Raw genomic sequence first — 13,136 nt, forward strand, 5'->3', positions numbered from 1 at the left:
ACATCGTCGGCGATGCGTGCAACGCGCTATGCCTAAGTTAGACTATCGTTGGGCATAGGTTGTGTAGGCCGACAACAGGTTCAGCATTCGTTGGTATAAGTTATTTATAACACAACGAAACGTTCCGTGTCTGTTACTAATGCGTTATACATAAGACCAAGTCGCTATGAATACGTCTGAATCTTTAAAAAAAAACATCAAAAGTTCAACGTAAGCCAGCGTTTTACATAAATTTTAATACGTTGCCATCGCTGGCTAAAACGTCAAGGTGTGACTGGGCCTTAAGGTCACAGCTTTCCAGATGATACCATTGTAACTTTCCACCAGTCCGTTTCCTTGTGGGTTAAAGCCAGTAGTTTGATTGGTGGCAATGCCGCGTCCATGCAGAAACCATTTGAATTCTTTGGACATAAAGGAAAATCCTCAGTCAGAGTGTATATAAGAAGGCATACCAAAGATTGCAAATAGTTGGCAGAGGCATTTTATGATGGTTGCTGAAGTCATGTCAGCACATGGAAAGGCAAAGGGAAACCTTGAAAATTAATCAACAACAGTTAAGATGTAGCGATTGTCTGCCACTGATGGCAAGGGTCCTTTAAAATCGATGTTTAGCCTCTCGAAAGGCAAGGTAGCTTTGATGAGATTACTTGGGATGGCCTTATGGAATCTCGGTTTGAGGTCAGCGCAGACTGGACAAGATGCACTCATCCTTTTAACTTCTTTGACAGAAAAGGGTTGATTTTGGCAGCGCACGAAGTGGGCCATCCTTCTTACACCTGGATGGCATAAGGAGTTGTGGAGATCTTGCAAGGTTTTGCCGTTAATAGCTGAACAGCAAATATGTCAAAAAATGACATCATTTGGAGCTGAAGAAGTTAGGTTTCCGGGCTACTTCCCTACGTTCAAGGTTTGTGGGCAAATATATCATCGAGCCGGGGCCATTTTTCCACAACCCGGAGAAGAACCGAAGTTTCTTCAGATCTATTTCATGGGCGATCACAATCAGGAAGCTCAACGTAGGTGTTGCGTTGTTGAAGATGTCCGTCTCGAGTTGGTTTTGGACTTGCAAAAGATGTTGCATGAAACTAACAACATCGTAAGAAGTTTCAAAACAGCCTTAGAACAGGCTCCCAGTGAAGACATGAGGCTTGTAATTCATGCTGGTAGAACTCCTGCTGGAAAGCATGAGAGAAGATACAACGCCCCACAAGTAAATGAAGTGGCCATCATCATTGGGCAAGAATTCAATCGGCGTGACATTGTCATACACTGCAGAAATGACCAACTGCAGAGAATCAGTGAGACACACCGCTCCTATGATGCCCTGCAGTACCCGTTGATTAACTGGGAAGGACAAGATGGCTATTGCTTCCATGTATGGCAGTTCAATCCCATGACCGGACTAATGAATGTTGGAAAAAAAAGTATCTGCTAATGATTACTATGCATACAGAATCATGCACAGGCAAAATAGTTTCAATATTATTTTGTGTTGTCGCCAACTGTTTCACCAGTATGTAGTTGATATGTATGCTAAAATTGAGTCTGAACGACTACTATTCATCAGAACTCATCAGCAGCAGTTACGCGTGGCTGATGATATACATCTCCGTGATTCTCTAACCAATGACGACCATGCAAATGATGGTCAATTAGTTATATTACCATCATCATTCACTGGTGGACCACGGTATATGGCAGAACGCACTCAAGATGCAATGACCTATGTTCGAACTTTTGGAAGACCGGACCTTTTCATAACTTTAACCTGTAATCCTCAGTGGCCAGAAATTGTCAAAGAACTATTACCAGGACAAGTCGCACATGACCGACATTATCTAATAGCGAGTCTTTCAGAGGAAAGTCATTCAGTTGATAGATCTTATGACGAAATTTAACGAGTTTGGGTCTGTTGCTGCCTACATGTATACCATAGAATGGCAAAAACGTGGTCTTCCACACGTACATAGCCTTTTTTGGCTCAGAGAAAAACTGAGACCCACCCAGATTGACTCAGTTATTCGTACTGAATTGCCCAACCCAGAAGAGGATCCGTTTTTGTACGCTATTGTGAAACGTCATATAATCCATGGTCCATGTGGTAATAAATAGCAAGGCACCCTGCATGAGAAATGGAAAATGTGGAAAGAGGTTCCCTAGAGAACTCCTCCACGAAACGCAGTCGGATAAGGATGGATATCCGTTGTATCATAGGCGGGAACCTGATGATGATGGATTTGAAATAACGGTTAAAGTTCACAGTATTCCTGAACCCGTCATTGTTGATAATAAATGGATAGTTCCATATATCCCATTACTCTCCACTATTTTCAATGCCCATTTCAATGTTGAGTACTGCAATAGTGTAAAAGCTATCAAATACATCTGCAAATACATTCACAAGGGCAGTGATCAAGCCGTAGTAACCATTGAGAAAAACGACATCAACGAGGTTCAAAAATATGAAAATGGTCGATATATATGCAGCAATGAAGCCATATGGAGGATATTGAACTTCCCCATTACTGGCAGGTTTCCTCCAGTTATTCACCTGACAATTCACCTTGAGAACAGACAGAGAGTTTATTTTACAGATCAAAATGTCCAACAACAAGCGGAAGAACCTCCAATTTCTAACTTACTGGCATTTTTCAAACTTTGCGAAATTGATGACTTTGCTCGAACTCTACTGTACGCTCAGGTGCCAATGTATTTCACTTGGAACTCGAGTCGGAAACGTTGGAACAGGAGGAAGCAAGGTTCAGAAGTTCCAGGATATCCCGGTATTTACAAATCTGATGCATTGGGTCGACTGTACACAGTACATCCCAATTATTTTGAGTGTTTCTGCGTCCGCCTCCTCCTGCATGTGAAACGAGGTCCAGTGAGTTTCATAGACCTGAGAACAGTGGACGGGCAAATTTGCAGCACATTCCGTGAAGCTTGCAATCTCCTCGGACTCCGAGAAGACGATGCCCATTGGAACACCACGCTTGAAGAGGCAACTGTCTCTCAATCCCCATCGACCATGAGGTATCTATTTGCTATTATGATAACTGCGTGTGAGATGTCAGATCCCAAGATCCTATGGGACATTCACAAAGAGGCCCTGTCTGAGGATGTAAAAAACAGAGTCCAAAGAGAACATCCCCAAGAGGACATCCAGGACACACCAGATATGTTCAATGAGGCTCTGATATACATTGAAGATTTGGTATTATACATGAGCGGGAAAGATTTAACTAAGTAGGGACTTCCCTCTCCTTATAGGTCTGAAAGCGCAACCATCAGTAGAGAATGGTTCCGTGAAACAAACTACAACACAGATACTCTCGCAATGTTTGTTTGTGAAAATGAGCCGCTTCTGGTACAGGATCAGAATAATGCATATCAACTGATTTCTGAAGCGGTTCAAGAGGGAAGTGGTGGGATATTTTCTTGGATGCCCCGGGTGGTACTGGCAAAACATTTGTCCTCAACCTTTTGCTTGCTAAAGGCCCAGTCACACCTTGACGTTTTAGCCAGCAATGGCAACGTATCAAAATGTATGTAAAACGCTGGCTTACGCTGAACTTTTGATGTTTTTTTTTTAAAAGATTCGGACGTATTCATAACGAGTTGGTCGTATGCATAACATATTAGTAACGGACACAGAACGTTTCGTTGTCTAATAGATAACTTATATCAACGAATGCTTAGCCTGTTGTCGGCGTTCACAACCTATGCCCAACGATAGTATAACGTATGCATAGCACGCTGCATGTATCACCAACGGTCACGTGGTGTAGCCTATTAAAAGGCTGCCGCACAATGATTCAAATCATAACCGCCGGAGAAATGGAAGTGTCAACATCGCAGTCACACCTTGGCGATCTTGCCAACGTATGCCGACCTCTGAAAAATGTGTCTAAAATGCTGGCGCACGTCGAATACGGTATGGGTAAGTTTGGTATACGTGAATAGAACGCTAAAGTACGCTATCATACGTCGTTGTAAGTGCAGTACGTCTTGAAATTTTAAACGTGTTAAAAATTTTACGACGTACTTGCCGTATGCCTCACACGTTCCGCATGCGATGGGAATAAGTTGTACGCACGACATGCGATCGTTGGCACACGTCGACAAAAGTTACTTGTAAGTTACTCATAAGTCGAAACACGTCGAGGTAATGGTTAGCTTCAGTGTTCCAGACTCCCTGTTTTTTATTTTTTATTTTTTCTTCGGTATGACGGTGATGTTGACACTTCGATTTCTAGTGCGGTTATAATATAATATAATTAATGGGCTGCTGCTCAACGATTCAAATCATAACCGCACTAGAAATCGAAGTGTCAACATCACCGGCATACCGAAGACAAAAAAAACGAAAAAAAAAAAACAGGGAGGCTGGAACACTGACGCTAACCATTACCTTGACGTGTTTCGACTTATGAGTAACTTACAAGTAACGTGTGTGGACGTGTGTCAACGATCGCGTAACGTGCCAACAACACGTTACTCATAGGTTAGAAATGTTTCGGGTATGCTAAACATTACCTCGACATGTTTTGACTTATGATTAACTTACAACTAACGTGTGTCGACGTGTGTCAACGATCGCATAACGTGCTTACAACTTATGGCCAGCGTAGAGGAACTTGCGAGTCATACGCTGGCATAAGTCGTAAAATTTCAAGCATGCTAAAATTTGAGGACAACCGCAAAGTACAACGATGAAAGCCAGCGTACTATGACGTATGGCAGTGTTTTTCAGTGTGCTCTCCATGCTTCCAAAACTTACCCATAACGTATTCGATGTGTGACAACGTTTTAGACAAATTTTTCAAAAAACGGCATAAGCTGGCTAAAACGTCAAGGTGTGACTGGGCCTTAAGATGAGGAGCCAGAAAAAGATTGCATTAGCCGTTGCTTCATCCGGTAGAGCCGCAACACTACTTTCAGGTGGCCGCACAGCGCATTCTGCTTTCAAATTGCCTCCGACTTAGCTACAATGGAATATCCGGTTTGTGGCATTGGCAAACAGCAAAAGTGCTGAAGAATTGCAACCTCATAGTTTGGGATGAAGGTACGATGTCGCCGAAGGATGCATTCGAAGCATTAGATAGGACTATGCGAGATTTAAGAGGAGTAGACCTGCCTATAGGTGGAGTTACGCTGGTTATTTCTGGCGATTTCAGACAAACTTTACCTGTAGTACCCCGTGGCACTCCAGCTGATGAAATGAAAGCCAGTATAAAATATTCATACATCTGGACATTCGTACAAAACTATCCATCTTACAACAAATATGAGGGTCAAATTATATGGCGATTTAGATGTTGGCAATTTTGCACAATTACTTCTCAAACTTGGAAATGGTGAAATCCTGAACACAAATGATGTAATATCAATTCCAGATTACTGTGGTACAATAGTTTCATCGATGGAAGAATTAGAGGCTCATGTGTATCCCAATTTAGCGACTAATTACAAAAACATACAGTGGCTCTGTGAAAGAGCAATCCTGGCTCCACTTCATGAAACAGTCCGTGTAATAAACCATCAGTTATTACAAGTAGTTCCAGGCGAACTACATAGTCACAAGTCTATTGACACCACACTGGATACTGAGCAAGCCGTACATTATCCCACAGAATTTCTAAACTCATTGGAATTACCAGGATTGCCTCTGTACAATCTGTCGTTAAAAGTTGGATGCCCTATTATGTTATTACGTAATCTAGATGCACCAAAACTTTGCAACGGAACTAAATTGATTGTGAAAAGACTACTACCACATGTAATTGAGGCCACTATCATGACAGGATGTGCGAAAGGAGAAGATGTATTCATTCCGCGAATTCCACTCATTCCATCAAATTCAACGATTTAATTTAAGAGACTACAATTTTCTGCATGCCTGTGCTTTGCGATGTCTATCAATAAGGCACAAGGACAGTCATTGAAAATAGCAGGGCTGGAATTATCCACTCCTTGCTTTTCCCATGGTCAGCGATATGTGGGATGCTCCAGAGTGGGATCATCGGAGGCTTTATACATATTGGCCCCAGAGGGGAAGACATCAAATATTGTTTATCCTCGAGCACTCCACTAAAATTATTGAGCTACTTCAGTTATTTAAATAAACAGGAATAGGATGTGCGATGAAGGAAATACATGTTGCTGGTGAAAAATAAAAATGGTGGTGGGAAATAAAAAAAATGGTGGTGGTGGTTTATATATATATATATATATATATATATATATATATATATATATATATATATATATATATATATATATATATATATATATATACATATTACAGATATAAATAGAATGGTGATGGAGTATGGCGTATGTGTATAATATTTTATAATTAAATGATTATGGGCTATGTAGATATTTTATAGAATGGTTATGGGCGTAGGTACGTTGTAACTTCGTATACATAATATAACAATTTTTATCAGGATAACAGACGTAAATAAATCAAATACGCTGGGCCAGGCTGGGTTATGCCCGACGTATAAATTAAGTCGCAAATGATGACATGAAACCAGCCTCACATTGTTGAGGCATTTTGGTTTTATCTGATGCGGCAATAAATCTTAACATTTTTGAACGAGAGTCTTCTGCATATAAAACATGGCGGGGAAAATATAATATTATAATGGTGATGAAAAAAAAAATGAACCGATGTCACCCCCAGGGTGACCAGTATCTTGCCAAAATGTGAACATGAGTGACTTATTTAAGGTCACACTGAGGTGAACAGAACTGCTATCCACTAGGAGGGACTCCTTGAGGAATATCTGCCTACGAGAGATTCCGATGATAATCGTTTTAGAGTGACCATGAAAAATACGTGTTTGCCTCATAACGTTACCCAATGACGTCATAATGGCTAAAGCTCGACATATCTAGAAAACACTCATCGAGGACTTCAATTTGAGGTACTACAGGATATGGTTCCAAAAACTTGAAAATTTGACTTTGGCGTCAAATATGTTCGACCTCAGGCGCAAACCCTGAAGGTCAAGGTCGATCACAAACAAACACTAATAAACTGAGCGCTAAGCCATTTACTACATTCCCACAAAGTTTGGAGATGATTCGATGAAAATTACTCAAAAAGAAGGGTTTCATCGAACTCCATAATTGACTTCAAAGTGATCTTGACATTTGACCTTGACTTTGACCATTAAGTGCACTGAAAAGTATTCCAAAAAGACAACCATATATGAACCCACAAGAGTTTCCAATTAGAACTTTGCTATACAGAGTGACCTAAACAAGAGTTTCTGATGTGAACTAAATCAATGCAAAATACATGAAAAATGCAGTTTTTCGTCATAACATCGTCAAATGACGCCACATCGTCAAAATAGTTGTATGTTTAGAAAGCCCTCATTAAGGGCTTTAATTTGAGGTACTACTCAATATGGTAACTGAAACTTGAAAATTTGACCTTAGGGTTAAAAAAAGAATGACCTTTCGGTTGACCTTGAGGGTCAAGGCCGATTAACATCAAAAATTAATCAGCTGAGTGCCATACCACACCCTATATATCCACCAAGGTTAGAGATCCTTCGATCAACATTACTTAAAAATTAAGGGTTTCGTGGACCTTGATTATTGACCTTTTTGTGATCTTGACCTTTGACCTTTATCTTTATATTTTCGTACGGTTAATGGTATCTCTCCAGGACCGTTGTACATGAAATATCAAGAGATTTTGATGAGAACTGAGGAAATAAAATTTTCATGAAAAATCCGTTTTTCGTCATGACGTCATCAAATGACGTCATAGCGTCAAACTTTTGACAGATCTGGAAAGCACTTATCAAGCGCTTTCATATGAGGTATTACTCGATATGGTATCTAAGATTTCAAAAACTTTCGACCTCCAGTGCTAACCATGAAGGTCAAGGCCAATCGCCACCAAAAATTAATCAGCTGAGCGCCAGACCATGAACTATATTCCCATGAAGTTTGAAGACGATCCGATCAAAATTACTCAAAAAAATTAAGGTTTCGTCGACTCCCCTGATTTGCGACAAAGTGACCTTGACCTTTGACCTTGACCTTGAAAATTTTATGCGCTGAAAGGGACCTCTATAGGACTCTGATATGCGAAGTTACAAAAATTTCCAATGATAACTGTGCTCTGCAGAGTGATCGATACGTGATGACAGACAAACAAAACAAAACAAAAAAAACATACAAGCTGACTAACATATCTTGCAAAAACTTCGTTTTGGCAAAATAATAATGGTGGCAGCCTCTACAATTTTACAATTAACTGTGACATATACTCCTTCAGACCCGCCGTCATACACAGGATTCCCGTGCGGAGCACGGGTATCCCTGCTAGTTTACAATAATCGGGAAGGGAGACACAGAGCAGATTTAACCACGAATATGCAGGAAAATGTACAATGGAATCACTTAAACAGTTCGACTTACAGACTGGCCAAAGACACACACACATCCAAAAGAAATGGACCCCACCAGGTCTTTATTCAGTCTTCCAGCCGAGGAGGATAGTTCAGCTGGGGGAACAGAGTCTGGCCGGGTACCTGGCCGCCTCGTGCGGTTTCACCGATTCCAACTCACCATGGTGGGACTCGAACCCACGACCCGGAATCCAACGAGCCCACGATCCTGGCTGCCATGAACGACGGTTGACGGCACGAGCGGCGCGGAACACCTCTGGAAGGACCACCACCACCACGAGCACCACACGACCACCGACCACCAAGGTACCCCGAAAAAGACCAAGGCCAAGACCAGACACACGACAACGACGACGACTACTGACGACAGCTTGCTACCTTTCTTATCCCTTCCCCGGGTGGGTCGAGGGATCCGCTCTGAGGTAACTCGTCTCCGGATTGGTCGGGGGGGGGTTGGCAATCGGTGTCCTCCCCTCATTGAACGAGGAGAACCTTCCATCTGGCTAGGGTGGAGTCGGCCCTGAGGTGATCTCATTCCTCATTGGGCACGGGACACACCCTTGCCTTTCCAGGTGGGGTCTCGATCTGGAGGAATGGAAGCTCCGCCTATGTCTGTAGCCAGAACATGTGCGTAATGGCGTCGCATGCGCATGAGGAAGGCCGATGGTGGCGGGAGCGAAGGAGGATGTTGTTGTGTATTAATTCTAACTAAAAAATAACTTGCAGCACACCTACTTAATCACCCATTAAACATCGGGACGGGACCCTAACTATAAACACATACTTATCGAAATAACTGAACTGCGGGGACTCTGGCTGTTGTGTGAAAATGGCTGCCAGATTCGTAACAGTATCTCTTGCAGGGCATTTGCTACGAGGATGCTTATTATGTCCGTAGAAGAAACACTTAGTATTCACGGCAGCAAAAGTGGCCGTCGTAGTGGTGTTTCGCGCCACAGATGGATTCGCTACTGCTATGTTTCCAGAGATTCTTGAGATGATTCTCGGATCTCCACAGCAGCAGCATTAACAGGAGGGACAGGCCACCCATCGGACTGGAATGTTTCTGGGCCATCTCTAAAGCGCGAGCTTGGTCGAAAGCTGTTTGAAGGCCCAATGTTTCATTTTCCAGCAAGCATTGTCGTATGTGAGCCGATTGCAGTCCATTTATGAAAGCGTCACGTATTGCGTCGTTTCTCCACCGCTCCGCGGTTGCGGGCCGGAAGTTACAATCCTTGCTTAGCTGCTTCAGAACTTGCTTATATCGATCGAGTATCTCTCCCGCCTCCTATCTGCATGTAGCGAGCACGTGTCTTGCACACACCTCGTTCTTGGCCTTTACAATTTACATAGAGTGCTTTGAGAACGTTGACGGCAGCGTCGTACGTTTCGCACTCAGCGATGTATTCATAGCTAACGTAGTGAGCTTCATACTCAACGCGATCACATGAGAGAATAAGAAACAACAACAACAACAACACAATACCCTGGCAATTTGGAATCCGTGTCTCGGCTATGACCCTTTTGCTTCCGGTTTTTGTCATGGGGAATGATGCATGCCGGGAGATCATGACCGGAAGTGTTTATTTATTTATTCAATTATTTTTTCCCAAAGTTTATTTTATACTTCCGAAAGTGATTTTTTTCATGACAGGAAGTGTTTATTTAGTATTTAACATTACCGGGAGTGATTTTGAAACTCTTTCCTGAACTTTTAATTTCTTTTATTCTTGACCAGAAGTGATTGTTTATTTATTTATTCAATTATTTTTTCCCAAAGTTAATTTTAATAAAGATATCTCCCGCATCATCAAAAAATAATTTTTAATCGCGATTTATATTATTTGATCGCTGATCCCGAATCCAGCTCGAAGTAACCGGAAATTGCAGCATCGAATGTAAGAAGAATTCTACGTTCGCTTCTCGGCTTTGCCTATTCCATATTAGACTGATGGTGATACGTGATTAATGAGCATGTTCAGCTTGTCCGGGTCGTGAGTAGCGATGGCTGCCAGAAAGTTCGAGAAGGTTCGGTGCCAATGGAGCCATTGCTTAACTGCCGTGCTTGAGGTCGGATCGGCGTCAAATCTCTCCAGTTTGAGGAACTTGTCCATGGTGTCGGATTGAGTGAATTAAATTGTTGTAGAATAGAAACAAACCGATTTCACTATGGAGGCTTTAATTCACTCAATCAAGGTGACATCTGAAAGCATAAACAAAACACAAGTATAAACATTAACAATCGTAACTAGAGGGGGAGCACTCGGTATAGTGCAAAACCTCCGCCGCCAATACTGCTGGGTCACTTAAGTGAACCTGATCTCCTATTCATTGTAGGTCAAAACGGATCAGACTCTACTGAACCACGATTGAATAAACTAAACTAGATCGATGTGCATGTAGAAATGCCAAAAAAAGAAAATCGAAATTTTTTTGAAAAAAAAGGTGCAAATTTTTTTTTTCTCTAACAAATTTTTTTATTTTTGGTTGGAAATCACTTAAAACATGTAGAAATGCAAAAACAAAAATTCAAATATTTTTTTCAAAATGGCCGCCACAGCGGCCATATTGGACTTTGGACCAAGTCCAAAATCTAATGGCATGATCCTTGGACCATACCTAATCCCCCCACCAAGTTTCGTCGAAATCCGTCGAGGAGTGTTTCCGGAATACTGTTCACAAACAAACAAACAAACAAACAAACAAACAAACAAACGAACAGACAGGGGTGAAAACAGTAACCTCCGTCCATCTTCGATGGCGGAGGTTCATAAGGCAGTAAATGGTGAAGGCGATACGTTACTTTAACGAGATCAACTCACGTCTCACCGAATCACATGACGAAGACACGGGAAACGCCCGGATCTCCTCACAGCTTCACACTCGATACGTAACGCGTGACGTTGCGTGACTCGTTTCCTCACAGACAACAACAACAACAACAACAACAACAACAACAACAACAACAACAACAACAACAACAACAACAACAACAACAACAACAACAACAACTCACTTTAAAGATTCATCACAGTGATATTGTTGATGAGGCAATTTATGGCACAAATGAAAATGTTGGACGAAGAAAACAGCAGGAAGATGAGCAGAAAAAAATGGACGAAAACAGCAGAAAAATGGACGTGATGGGCGATGAAATACAAAGGGAGATGAGTGCGTGAAGCGATGGACAGAGAAATGGCGGCGGTACGAGAGGAGGTAAGGGAGTGTAGGATCGGTGTCCGGAAGAGATGAGGGAGAGCGAGGCCAGACTGATGGGAGAGATTGGGAACATGACGGAGGAGGAAGGACGTAGGATCGGACAAAATGAGTTGAAGGAACAAATGGAGAAGAACACAGTGGGGGGATAAAGGAGTAAAGAGCCGCCGGGAAGGAAACAAGAGGGATGGCGGCAATTGAAAACGAATGTTAAATGGCACACGAGGAACTGACGAAGAGAGTGGAGGAGGTGACACAGACGATGGGAACAAAGGAACGGGAAATGGAAACACAAATAGAAACAACGAAGGTGAAGTTGGAGGGGGAAATACAATGTTCGCATCGGGAATTGATGGTTAAAGAGGAGGTGGATGAGGTAAAAATCGAGATTATTGAAATTAAAGCAAAACAGGTAGAAACAGGTAGTGGAGTAAAAGAAGAGATTATTGAATGTATGGTGTGAAGGATTGAATGGGGGAGTGGATCCCACCCAAGGAAACCTGGGGGGATAGTTTAAAGTTTGGTAGAGGGATTAGGTAAATGTACACATGGATGTCGTATGTGGTTGGTGCTGATTGTGGAAAGTAAAAAAAAAAAAATTGTGTGGGGTGCAGGAGATAATGCACCGGCTGGGGGTGTGGCTTGTGAGTCGTGTTCGGATGAAGCAGGCACCCCGGGCGCTGGGGGCTCGTCGGCCAGGTGAGGCCGAAGGTAGGTCCAGGACCCATGAGTGTATTCGTGGACGCAGGTACCCGAGGAGAGGGGCCTGGCGTGCCAGTGTTGTGTTCAATGGGACCGGGTGCCCGAGCAGCGGGACCTGGGGCGCCAAAATGCCAAGTGGGCATCGAGGGGGGAGTGCCAGTGAGGGCATCCCCCATGTTAGGGTGAGGAGCAGGCAAGCTCGGAGGCAGCTCCAGTGACCCGGGGGTGCTCATGGTGAGTATGCAGGTGGGTAGACCTGCTAGTGGAGCCACACGACCCAGCCACGAAATTGTGCGATGGCACAGAAATAAAATTTGGTGGGCAAGGCCCAAAATTGTAAGAGCACCAACACGTAGGTGATGGGAAGTTGGATTTTTAGAACCCCATAGTTTAACAAAGGCCTCTTGGCAGGGTAGAAAGTTTAAAAGTGGAACAATATTAGCGTAGTTAGGATTGATGAAGACCCCTTCGCACCATCCACTGTCGGGATGATCGCCGGCTGCTGGACTTGCCCTCCTGTCGAACTCGAGAACGAGACTTGTCACGATGTTGGTGTAAGATTGCATGTAGTTCGGCTCTTCCTTTCCAAGAAACCTTGGGGGGATTGGGTACAAATTTGGCCATGGGGATAGTGGGATATAGGAGACGAGACGTAGCAACGAATTGTAAGAGGGGGGCTTTAGTGTATATGGGAAAGAAGGATGGGTGTGGATGAGTAGGGCCAACCTCGAGCTCTCTCTCCCGGTGTAACAGTTTAACCACCTCCCCCACCTGGAAAAC

The 13,136-nt window shown here is 42.9% G+C and overlaps 1 protein-coding gene and 1 pseudogene across 2 annotated transcripts in view; one reads left to right on the top strand and one right to left on the bottom strand.

The window, feature by feature from the left end:
- LOC147034189 (interferon-induced GTP-binding protein Mx3-like) overlaps positions 1–11,340 on the bottom strand; it is a 177,086-nt gene extending 165,746 nt beyond the window's left edge. For both annotated transcript variants that reach the window (XM_085878396.1, XM_085878379.1), the window contains exon 1: positions 11,268–11,340. The gene's annotated coding sequence lies outside the window, so the exon portion shown is untranslated. The remainder of the gene's footprint in view (positions 1–11,267) is intronic.
- Positions 1,924–9,468, top strand: LOC147034191 (uncharacterized; annotated as a pseudogene).
- Positions 11,341–13,136: the final 1,796 nt, after the last annotated feature.

The sequence above is a fragment of the Eptatretus burgeri genome, chromosome 1 (genome assembly GCF_056783735.1).
Source record: "Eptatretus burgeri isolate ZD-2024b chromosome 1, Ebu_testis_v1, whole genome shotgun sequence".
NCBI lineage: Eukaryota > Metazoa > Chordata > Myxini > Myxiniformes > Myxinidae > Eptatretus > Eptatretus burgeri.